The sequence below is a fragment of the Odontomachus brunneus genome, unplaced genomic scaffold (assembly GCF_010583005.1).
Source record: "Odontomachus brunneus isolate Ranch 3 - 2012 unplaced genomic scaffold, Obru_v1 Obru_scaffold_050, whole genome shotgun sequence".
In the NCBI taxonomy this organism is placed as follows: Eukaryota; Metazoa; Arthropoda; class Insecta; order Hymenoptera; family Formicidae; genus Odontomachus; species Odontomachus brunneus.
Genome location: NW_022639500.1, coordinates 652447 through 663774, shown reverse-complemented (window position 1 = coordinate 663774; position 11328 = coordinate 652447). Strand labels below are relative to the sequence as shown.

Here is an 11328-nt window from a genome sequence, read left to right as displayed (position 1 = left end):
CTATAATATAATATAATATAGTATATACAACATATACAACGTTTTGTAGAAAATTATGTTTATTTGAACCTAAACCTAAGTCAGTCCATAATTTTTTAACAAACAATGAGCGACGGCTAAAATCTTCAGAAGGTCACTCAGAAGGGTGACCTCTATGACATATGTCAAGATCAGGCTGATCGGAGGTGGCGCCCTTTTTCTACACCTTTACCAAAACTAATCTCAATCGTCATATATAAAATCACAAAAAGTTTCATCGATTAATAAATAAATAATTATTAATAAATAAATTATTAATCAAACTTTGATAAAATTGATAAATTACTTTCATCAATCGATTAAGTCACTTGTGAATATATATATGACGATTGCTTCAATTTGCTGATTATTTTAGCCCACGAGAAATTTAAATCGATTAATGCCCAACACTGCTTCGGAACTGCTTCGGCAGCTCCCGCATGTTTACAATCCGCCCCGTGACAAGCCCAAAGCGCATTCCAAACTAAAGTCACGCGTTCAGGAATATCCTCAGGCGAGGAAGGATATCATCGTGTAAGGTTATCAGCGACTACGTAGACGCAAACAAGGGACGTGGGAGGGCTACAGCGAAAGTCGCTTTGTACGAGGGGGAAGAAGATCGGAGTTGAGCGAGGAGGAAAGGAGCAGGACGGTCTTAGCGTTGGCAGGACACCGTGGCGATCGTAAATGTTTAATATCGTGATTAAAGGCGCTGGCGCCTCTCATTATTATTTCAGTCTGGAGGACATTCCGCTCGGTCGCCTCTCCCACCTCTGCCACCTAGCCACCCTCGCCGCCTCCGTCGTCGCGTTTCTTTTCAATTCTCACTTTCCGCCGTCGGCTTAAAAATCCTCGCGAAAATTAGCCGGCTAAATATTTCAGGCGCCCCACCGACGACGACGACGACGGACGCGTCTCTAGGAAGCGCGGCCGACGAAGGAAAAAATGAAGAAAGCCGGGAGGAATACAAAAAGCGTCTGCCAGAAGCATTATTGTCTCCGGAACAAGGAGAGAGGCGTGATCTCTATCTGGATGAATCTGCGCGCTCCGCGGATACCTTCATTCATTGCGCCCCGTCATTTCCCGCTGCACACTTCGTGTCATCGAACACCCGCCGCGACCTTTTGTTCCAAGCACTTTTCCCGCGAGTTCATCCTCGCGCAACCGCGATCCGCCGTTGACTTTCCACGGGAGAAACGTGAGATTATTTCGATGCGGTTGTAGCCCCACTTCGACTCGTTCAAAACGAGCGAAGTGAAACTCCCAAGCTTAAACATCTTATACGGAAAAATGAAAGTTTGTTCAAATGAACAATTTCTGATGAAATCTGAACGAATTCCAGTTGGGGTTCCTAGAATTTTGGTTCGTTTACATTTCATCAGAAATGTAGTTAATTTAGTCATTTTTTTCCACATATACAAAAATAGGATCTCTGCGAAAATTTTCTTTCCCTTTCTCCTACGAAGAATTCTATTATTGAATACTGTTATTCCCGTTTGCAAAGCGATTTCTCAAAAAAGTGTTGTGTAACACTTGAAACTGGTTGCGACACTTTTGCAACACACCGGTCGTAGCCGAGAAAAGTTCTCGCGCGAGATGAAAATTCATCCATGACGTCATAACGCATTCTATGGCCGGATGGAAGGAGAAAAAAGTCGCGGTACAAGTTATCCCTACGTCGTCGATTGCCCATGAAACGTTCATCGAAGGGCCTGGGAGGGGGTGAGCGTCGCTGGCAATTGGACATTTAAATTCAGCCGGAAGTTTCGTCTCGGGAAGAAATCCGCGACGACGCGGATCCGGGGGGCAGGGTTGCTGGCACTTTTATGTCCGCGTTACACATTCGGACAGCGAGCTCTCTTTCGCGTCGCGCCCTCCCGCCCGCGCGCGACGTGACGCGAAAGGATATTCGTAAATAAAATTTTCGGCGAGGGTGACAAAATGGTCACACGCTCCAGTGCTGACCCCAGTCGTGGGTCAAAACTCGATATCTATGCGACGAGATTTTTTTTATGTTGTTTTCACATAGTTACGCTCTTCCTCGGGGACAAAATAGATACGCGGGATTGCCGGACAGGAGGATATTATAACGGTTCAGTGACAGGGGATCGCGCGCGCTGAGCTCTTTCCTTCTCTCTCTCTTATTTTCCCCTCCGACGGGAGTACTTGGAATACCGCAGGTTTAAGGCGACTCTATTAGATCTCGCCGGATCTCTCTAATATCGTGCGTACATATCCAATTTTGTGAGAAGCGCCCTTCGTCTGCCAGAGATTCCGCGAGATCGGCTGTTGTTGGAGGATTAGCGGGTTCGTCCGAAATCTATGCGAATCTAAAGCACACGCTACGTTAGGATAAAAGTACCAACGTCTGATGGGATATTCACTTGTGGGGCATAAAGTTTATATATTTCTGTGAACTTTATATCTCACAAATAAATAAATTATTTTTTTCTTAATGCATTGCACGTGTGTTACAGTTCGAGACTTCCCTTCTTCAAAGGAAGTTCGACAAAATTTGTAGAGCTTCTTATGTTACAGCCAGAACTCCGACTCGGACAGTCGTATCACCATCGACAGGTTGCGGACTGTCACGTACGCTCACGATCAATCAAGGCCGTTATCCACCAGCGTTTCTTACCACTCGTACGAATCATCGCACGCGCGCGCGCGCTCGATCACGATAGAGAGCGAGTCGTGCAGTTCGCCTTATTGCGTCGTTTTTCCAACGATGATTAATTCCCACGTGCCATGCGGCGCGGCTCAACGCGCTGCGGCGCTCACCCCGCGGGGTGAAAGAGGGAAAAAAAGGAGATCCTGTCGCAGTATATTTCGCACGATTATTCCCGGGTATATTCGATGGAGATAGGCATAACGTATCTACCCGTATGATGACGACGGCAATTCAAATGATAACATCTCTCAACTCGCGCGTCGACAAGAAGGGGCCCGGCGCTCTCCACCGCGCTTGCGGAGATACACGCGGAACTTTTGCATATGACGAATCGAAGACTATTACCATTCAATCTCTTTGCTCGGTCTCATTTGCATGCCATCGTCTCCCCTGTCGCGCTTTACATACGGCCACGGCCGTCGGTTGACATTCTAAATACGCACCATTTTTTTTCACTCCACTGTCGCGCGGGGGGAGAGCGAGAACATGCGTGGCTGAGCCGCGCGTTCCGGCGATTCAATGAGGTGACGACGACGATCGATCGCGTCAACGGGACTACAAGCGGCGAATTTAGTGGAGATTGCTACTAGCAACGTTGAAATTAAATATAGGAATGGATAGAGAGACCGAATCGTTTCTTTCCCCGGCAAAAGAGTTCGATCTGTTTCTCGTGCTAGCCACTCGGTTTTAAAGTTACTTAGGCGTCCGCAGAATTTTAAATTCATGAATGCTAATAACAAACGAAACGCTAATATAACAAACAGGGATGTGACTTTTTCATCTACGAACAAAAGAGAAATTCGAGAATGTGATCTCTTCAAAAAAATTCTATTTTCATTCGTGTGTAAAATCACGCAGATTCGTGAAAAAAGTAATGATACATCGAGCGGTACGATGTTGGCTTTTTCATGGAGAGTGAATAGAAAAATAAGCGATTACAGACAAAAAAGTTGGAGATGCCGGGGATCGAACCCGGGACCTTTCACATGCAAAGCGAACGCTCTACCACTGAGCTACATCCCCGTTTTTTAACCGCATCCGACTAACATGAGAGCAGCGAACGCTTTTATGCAACTTCTACTACAAATATCAATTTTTCATATGAAAATTATTGACAAAAGAATTGTCGCGAGTGAAAGCTAAACAATAGCTTATAAAGTATACAACAGTGCACGCATATTGCCGAGTGAAAATTGACAAAAAAGCGCACCGACGCTTCTCATGAACGCGGAAGTCTAATTATCGTTGTTCTCGCGAGATATTCTCGTCACACATGGCACGATTACGTCGTAAATCGATCTCGAGCGCGTGACCTTTCAACCTGGTTACCTTCGCGAATTTCACTGGGATGTCAAGGTCCCATGGTGTAATGGTTAGCACTCTGGACTCTGAATCCAGCGATCCGAGTTCAAATCTCGGTGGGACCTAAACTTTTGCTTCTGCTTTTTGCTAACGCTTATAAAGTCGTTTTTTGTTACTCTATATAAAAACAGTGCTCAAAAGAAATTGGTATCTCGGAAAAAAATGATTTTATGTCTAAAGTTACAGACACGAACGTAATAATTAACACAAGCTTGCGTCCTCCGTTACCGACTGCTATAAATATCGATTGCCGTTGTGCAATTGTCTGTGTATAAATTGTTGCAACGGTTTCGCGATTGCTGCCGAGTCGTATTTATCTTGCAAGACAATCGGAGACGTCGATAACGTCCAGATCGAGATAATTTACGTAAATTATTTAAAAAAATAATTCCCTTCTGCAATTATCGTTATTTCTGCGTGCATTTTTATGTCGTGCAATGTTCGATTCGAGTAGTAACAATGGCATAAACGTAAAATGAATCGTTACGACGAATAGCAAAATAATTGTTTAACGCGGCAAATTAAATTAATTTGCGCGCGTTCCACCAACGCGTTTGCGTAATTCCGGGAGTAAAGCAGGTCATGAGTCACGACACGAGTCTCTCTGGATGTCATGAATAGAAAGACGAAAAAAAAAATATTTGACAGCGGTGGGATTCGAACCCACGCCCTTACGGACTGGTGCCTAAAACCAGCGCCTTAGACCGCTCGGCCACGCTGCCTTCGGCTAAACACTCGCTAAGCTACACATATAACCCGATTGCAAACAATATATTATATTGATATTGATCGAGATGAAATTAAAAAACAAAAATCCAGGATCGTTGTAAATACGATCGAGTGCTGTGCGTCGAATATTGAGCCGATGATATCTTATGATCTACATGTAATTTTTCTTTTATATGAACGACGTTTTAATACGCGTCAATGCCGTATCTTACTCGCATTCCATGATAATATCAGAAATATTACGCGAAATGAGTAATTATATTTCAATACGAATAGTCCGCGAAACGTCGGGGTCGTGTATTTCTGACGTCTCGTTTCGTATTCTCTCAGCACGTGTCATCGTTCTGGCCTTGATTACGTCACACATTGGAGACGTATCTAACGTTGCCAAGCGGTCTATTCTCGAAGTCGCATGTATATGTAATCGTATGTGTAGTTGCATGTATATACAATCGTATACACGTATACATAATTAAGATATCGCTCGGTAACGTGTCTCCTCGCGCGTGGTAACGATGAATTAAACAGCGATTAATCGAGTGTGCTTATAATTAGCATGCGGCACAACAGACGAACACTTTGTTAGTCCTATGAGTGTACCATCGCGATATTGAAACAGATTAATTAGTTTTTTTCAGAAGGAAAGCAAACAAATCTTATTCTTGACTTTGGAAAAATTTCTAAGAACGAAATTCGTAAAATATTAGTCCTAAAAAACAATTAGAATTATTTGAAAAAAAAACTCGATAATTCAATAAAGTTGAAAAAAGTTATAATAGAAAAAAACGAAATACACATGTTTTTGAGAACGGTAATAACGTCTAAAAAGTTGATCTGATTAAATTTTGCTCATGTTTAAGGTTCCAGGATTAATCTCGTAATTATAATAAGGAAAATGTAAGTCTCTGTACTAATCTAGAGAATCTCCTCTGAGCTGGATTAACCAAAATTGGATCAGAGTACCCTACAGACCAAGGGAGAAAAGGTGAGATCGAAAGGGACGAATAAATTGGCCATCTCGCACAACCTTCGCGTTGCAGCTGCGAATGTCATTACGACCGCGAAATCTCCTTTATTTTCCCTTCCCGGTAGCGCGTCGCGCGATAAGATCTGGATATAAAAATTCATGCTCATAACGCGACCTACGCCGGTGACTTCTTCTCTCTCCTTTTTTTCTTCTTCCTTATCGCGTTCCCGAGGGAGACGCATAAAACTGACGCTCGAGCGAAGCCGAAGTGTCGGTTATGCCAAAACGACTGTAGACAGATCGATAAATTTGCGTGAATATTCGTGCGGCAGATAAGCCCGACTGATAAGCCGAAATCGGTCCTGAAAGTGGAGTCCCTTCCCACCCTTGTTACCGTCGGGAGAGATACGACGCCGCCGGAAAATAGAAGAAGATAAATTCCTCTCTTTGTTATTGTACATTTCGCGCGCTGGTGTTTTACGACCATCAAGCGCGATCCCTATATCTTTTCCACTTCGATGGCGACTATCGATTGCGTCATGTGCAGCGTTTTGCTCCGAGAAACTTTTACTTTTTATAGAAACGATTTGCCAAGATAATCGAAATATAAAAATGTTAAATTTATAACGAGACATCGAGTGCATATCATCACCCGTCACGTTTGCTTTTAGAACTTTTCGAAGAAACTAATTATTTACGACGTGAATACGGAAAGGCTCGACCAGTTTCGCGGCGCGAAAACTTACGTAGATTTCTAATGCTTTACCTGCCGATAACGGAGACCGATACGTACAGATACGCGCGTGTATTTTTCCCGAGGCGAAGTGAACGCATTTATCACTCCGCGTCACTCAAACGGTCCATTATTGTTTTACGAGGTCCGCTCGATGGAGCTCATAATATCCATAAGCTGCACCTGCACTTCCCTAATAATCTCCGTTACTTTACCGAGAGAGAAAGGGAGAGAAAGAGAGACTCCATGATTTGCCAAAAATAAAATAGATTTATCATCCTCGATTGGCTTCCAGCGGTTTATTCCGTAAGGATCGATGGCGCGTACGCCCCTTTTCATGCCTCTCTCTTACTTTGTCTCTCTCTCTGTCTCTTTCGTTCTCTCTGTCTGTGATACACGCGCTCATGAGGGATTTTCTATATGATATGCAACATGCGCGCGTAATTCAGTGGATGCAAGTCATCAAGATCATCCGCGCGTTTCGACGTCCGCGCGGACGCGGTACGATCGATCATCCGCCGACGACAGCCACGAGTATCGAGCCGAAGTGGCGGCGTGATTCTGCTAAACGCGATGCTAAACAGCTACTCTTCTCCGCCATCGGCTCCTCGACGTATCGTAACGGACGTGATACACACCGGTGACATTATGAAAGCGAGTCGCGCGAAAGAGAGAGAAAGAGAATAAGAGAGAAACGACGGCCTTTCATCATCTGAGCGACGAGCGAAGTCTTCGTGCTCTTTGCGAAGATCACACAGCGATGTATGCTGCTACCGGTATACGCGCCGTTAATTGGTTAAATGGCTACAATTACACGATCAACAGGTAGCCGTTTCGATTTTCTACTTTCCTTTCCCTTTACTGTGCCAGGGCGAGTCCGAAAGCCGCGAGGTTGTAATGGCTTTTTTTATTGCGAAGATGAAAAATACGCGGCCGGTATCTGGCTTTGTCGTACAGATCGCTCTTTACGAATACGAAATACTAAACGCCACATTTCAAACATTTGAATAAGTTACAATTTGGCAGGCACGAATATATTACTACCGCCGTATCTACCTTTACTTATCATACCTATTTCTTGTACGCAGTGTTTGTTGACGCAAAAACGAAACTACGCAAAGATAATATATATTATCTTTCTTATTATGTTCTTTTTAATATATATATAAATTCTTTTCACTTCTACCATATGTTTATCTCATGTAGCGCAAGAATAGGCTATCAGCAGGTCTGTTTTGCTAAAAAAACAACGAATGTTTTAATAGCACACACTTCAGTCTCTGAACTATAAACAGCATATATAAAATAAAAGAGTAATAAGCGTTGCAGAATGTCGGTCTGTTCCTCGGTTATAAAATTTCATTATCAATTTTCACCATACAGCTCTCTCCGTGCGCGAGTTCGACCACGGCTAACAACGAGGTCCTTGAAAACGCCTCGTTAACGAAACGTTGCAATTTTCGCGAGACTATCCGCCGCTCTACTCGGCGGCACAATGCGCCATTAGCGAAATACCCGATGAATATATATCGGTCATCGATCATCATGAGGCCGCGGCTCGCACGGATATTCCGGTAATGGTCTATCGCAGCAATAATCGTCAACACGCGCAATAATCATGTCGTTTAATGACAATTGATGCCAGCCGGGAAACGCGCGTTCGCTTTAATATCCGCGCGCCATCATGTTTGCCCGATGGTGCAGCGCGCATCGTCGTTGCACGTGCATCGGCGTAGACGAGGAGCAGATACAGCGGATCCAACACGGATGGTTCTATTGTTAATATTGGACGCGCCATTACGCGCGATCAGTCAATATTTTCTCCTCTAACTGACCTAGCCGATTCCGGAATGCGCCCGAGTGCGCGCGCGAGGACTCCTCGCCGCGACCGCGACGAGTTGCACCGCAATTGCGTACCTCCCATGCAGCACGCACGCACGCACGCACGCATGCAGAGGAGCACAGGGCCGCCGCGCCGTTACCAACGATACCACGGCAGACCACATTACGCACGCAACTGCAGTTTGCGCTCGACATATCGCGATTACATTCAGAGTAACGCGCGGTACTCTTCGCGCACGTTTACGTAAATTAAAACGTATTTGGACCGATATATATTTGCAAACGTTGCTTCCGTCGAGCGAGTCCGCGGATTATCCATCGGGCGACTTCGCGAATCGCGTCGAAATGCGCGCAATTCGCGTGTCTACCATTTCGCAGGCTAACAAACGGTACCCGCGCGAATTATCGCGACGAATCCAACTGACTAATCTAGGCTTTCCACGATTACCGCGTTCCGTAATGGAGTAGGTAATTATAACATTTGTCGCGACTATATACATACTCATTAAAACAAAAGTGTCAACGCCTGGATGCTGGTAATTTCGATAGCCAACTCTGGACATTCTTATTGTTTTGAGCTTTAAACATGAATATTTAAACTTAATGTAGAATACAAGTACGTATTTATTATATGCGTATATATATATATATATATATATATATATATATATATTATATTTTATATTTAAAGTTTAAAGATTCGTATAAAAAAAAAGACCAAGACAATAAGAATGTCCAGAGTTGGCTATCAATATTGTTAACGTCTAGGTATTAGTATTTTTGCCTTAATCTCAAGCACGACATTGCGCAGGAGATATGACTTGGAGAACTTTAGCATGAATCTCGCGATTGAGTAACTTTACCGGCACACTAGAGAGTGATTGACGCGACACGCGGAGCAACCGATGATCGGCGATGTGGTTTTGGCCGCGATTGACGGATCAATCCAACCCTGCTCGCCGTAATCCTTGCGTAACTGCACAATACCGTACTTACGGCTTACAGCTGCACGGCGAAACGCGATGCTCGAGGGTTTAACTGACCCGCAGCGTTTCCGGATGCGTCCGAGTAACCGCCGCGTGTATGCACACGGTGTTACACGCAGTTCCGGTCGCGAAAGCAACCCAGTTCGGCCTCGGCTGGGCCGAAATACGACGGCGGCGCGTTACACTGCCGCAAATATTTGTGCCGGGCGAATCGAATTACATCGCTTCTGTTTACGTTCGCCGCTTTTCGTCCACGGTCCGTAATTAAAGCGCGCATACTAAAACGCGCGTGGACGAGCAACGAGAGAAAGAGAGCATGGCGCAGTGGTAGCTTCCTCGTCCACCGCCGCGACGGTGCATTTTTAATGGGGAATCGCGCGCGAAATATCGCGATGAATAATTCCGCGCGGCACGCAAAAATATACCAAGTTTTCGACGCACGCCGAAGTTTATGCGGTGGCCGCGGCTAACGAACATCGCGCGCGCAGTTATCGGCCGCTGTTTCGCCGCGGACGAAAGTTTAATTAAAAACGGCCCTCGCGGAGTACCTCGCGCGCGCGGAAACTTTCCGGAGCGCCTATGGCACAACGAGTTTCATTCGCCAAGAAATATTTGCTCGCGCGACCGCGAGATTTATAAGAATGTGTAGCATTGCGTGGCGCAACTCGGCATATCGCGACATTGTTCGCGAGCGACGAGGATGAAGAAGGCTTCCGGTCTTGCTGAATATTTCAGCGTACGACAGACTCTGCTGCTATTCTTGCTCGGATATCAAATATTCGTCCTTCCAATTGCGCAAGATGATAACGCTGCTTCTATTTCCGAGATAGGGAAATGTTAATGGAGTTTTTAGCTGGCACTGTCGGGTCAGCATCGTGTGACAACGCGTTAAATCGTTGTGTGTGTGTGTGTGTGTGTATACGTGGGTCGCTTAATTAAAAACAATTTCATTACGAATGAAGCTATTCGCGGAATTCGAGGCACTCGTATTTCGAGCTCGTTCGGCGCGCATATTTTCAAGCGCGATGCGACATCGAAACAGCACAGCGGCGGTGGCGGCAGTCGGAAGACTACTCGATTACCGTGCCGAATTATCGATCGATTTTTCGCCGAGCAAAAATCGTGTATACGATGCACGCGCATTTCCCCGGCTTTCTCTCTCTCCCCCTCTCTCTTCCTCTCCCTCCCTCCTTTCAATCCTGCATCACCGAAAACACGAGTGTCGCACGCGCAAAATAGGATATTTTACAATGCAGCCGCATAGATAGAGAGAGCCCTCGCAGGTAGTGACGCGCGACTGAATAATTTAATTGAGGGTAATTTCATGAGACCAATTTGCGCAAAAATTCAAAACCAACGAATTTGTCCGCGGAAAGCTCTCGGTCTAACTAACTTCCGCGTCCCGCCCTGGGATACTCTTCCTAGTATCGTCCGCCTGCTACTCTCCCTCCCCTCCATCCTGCCTATTCCCCCATCCCTCCTCCATCCTCATCGGCCTGATCACCATTCGCCTCTCGTGAAACCGGCGTTCACCTGCATCATCGGGCAAACTTCGTTTCCTCCTGTAATTCCATTTTCGCGCAAGCCCCGGCGATCGCATGACTCGATTTTTCCACAATTTCACAGAGGGGAATTTCAATTAAATTACTCACCCCTCCGCGCGCGCGAGCGAGCGAGCGAATCTCTCCTCCTCGTATACGCTTGTATTTGCGAGGAGAGATAAAGTCAGAAAGAGAAAGAGGGAGAGAGAGAGAGGGGAAAGACAGAGAAAAAGGGAGAAAGAAAATAACATGTATCCAGAACACAATGTGGATACACTCAGTGACGGAGTTTTCGTCATTTGCCACTAATGGCAGCGTCCTTTCGTCGTTCTCTCGCGCGAGATTGCCGATGATTAATCAGTCGTGGCAGTCTCATTTTTAGGCACGCGACGGCGATTACCCCTAAAGCGAGCGCGTACCGATTGCTTCTTTTTTCTCCCTCTCTCTCTCTCTCTCTCTCTCTCTCTCTCTCTCTCTCT

At 45.5% G+C, this 11328-nt stretch overlaps 1 protein-coding gene and 3 non-coding genes across 6 annotated transcripts in view; 1 reads left to right on the top strand and 3 right to left on the bottom strand.

The window, feature by feature from the left end:
• The window catches only part of LOC116845257, a 211350-nt gene that overhangs the window by 163339 nt on the left and 36683 nt on the right, over nucleotides 1-11328 (bottom strand). The gene's annotated exons all lie outside the window — the stretch shown is intronic.
• Nucleotides 3641-3712, bottom strand: Trnaa-ugc. Its single transcript has one exon. It is a non-coding gene; the product is annotated as a tRNA-Ala (tRNA).
• On the top strand, nucleotides 4045-4116 carry Trnaq-cug. The gene has a single exon. It is a non-coding gene; the product is annotated as a tRNA-Gln (tRNA).
• On the bottom strand, nucleotides 4694-4773 carry Trnal-uag. Its single transcript has one exon. It is a non-coding gene; the product is annotated as a tRNA-Leu (tRNA).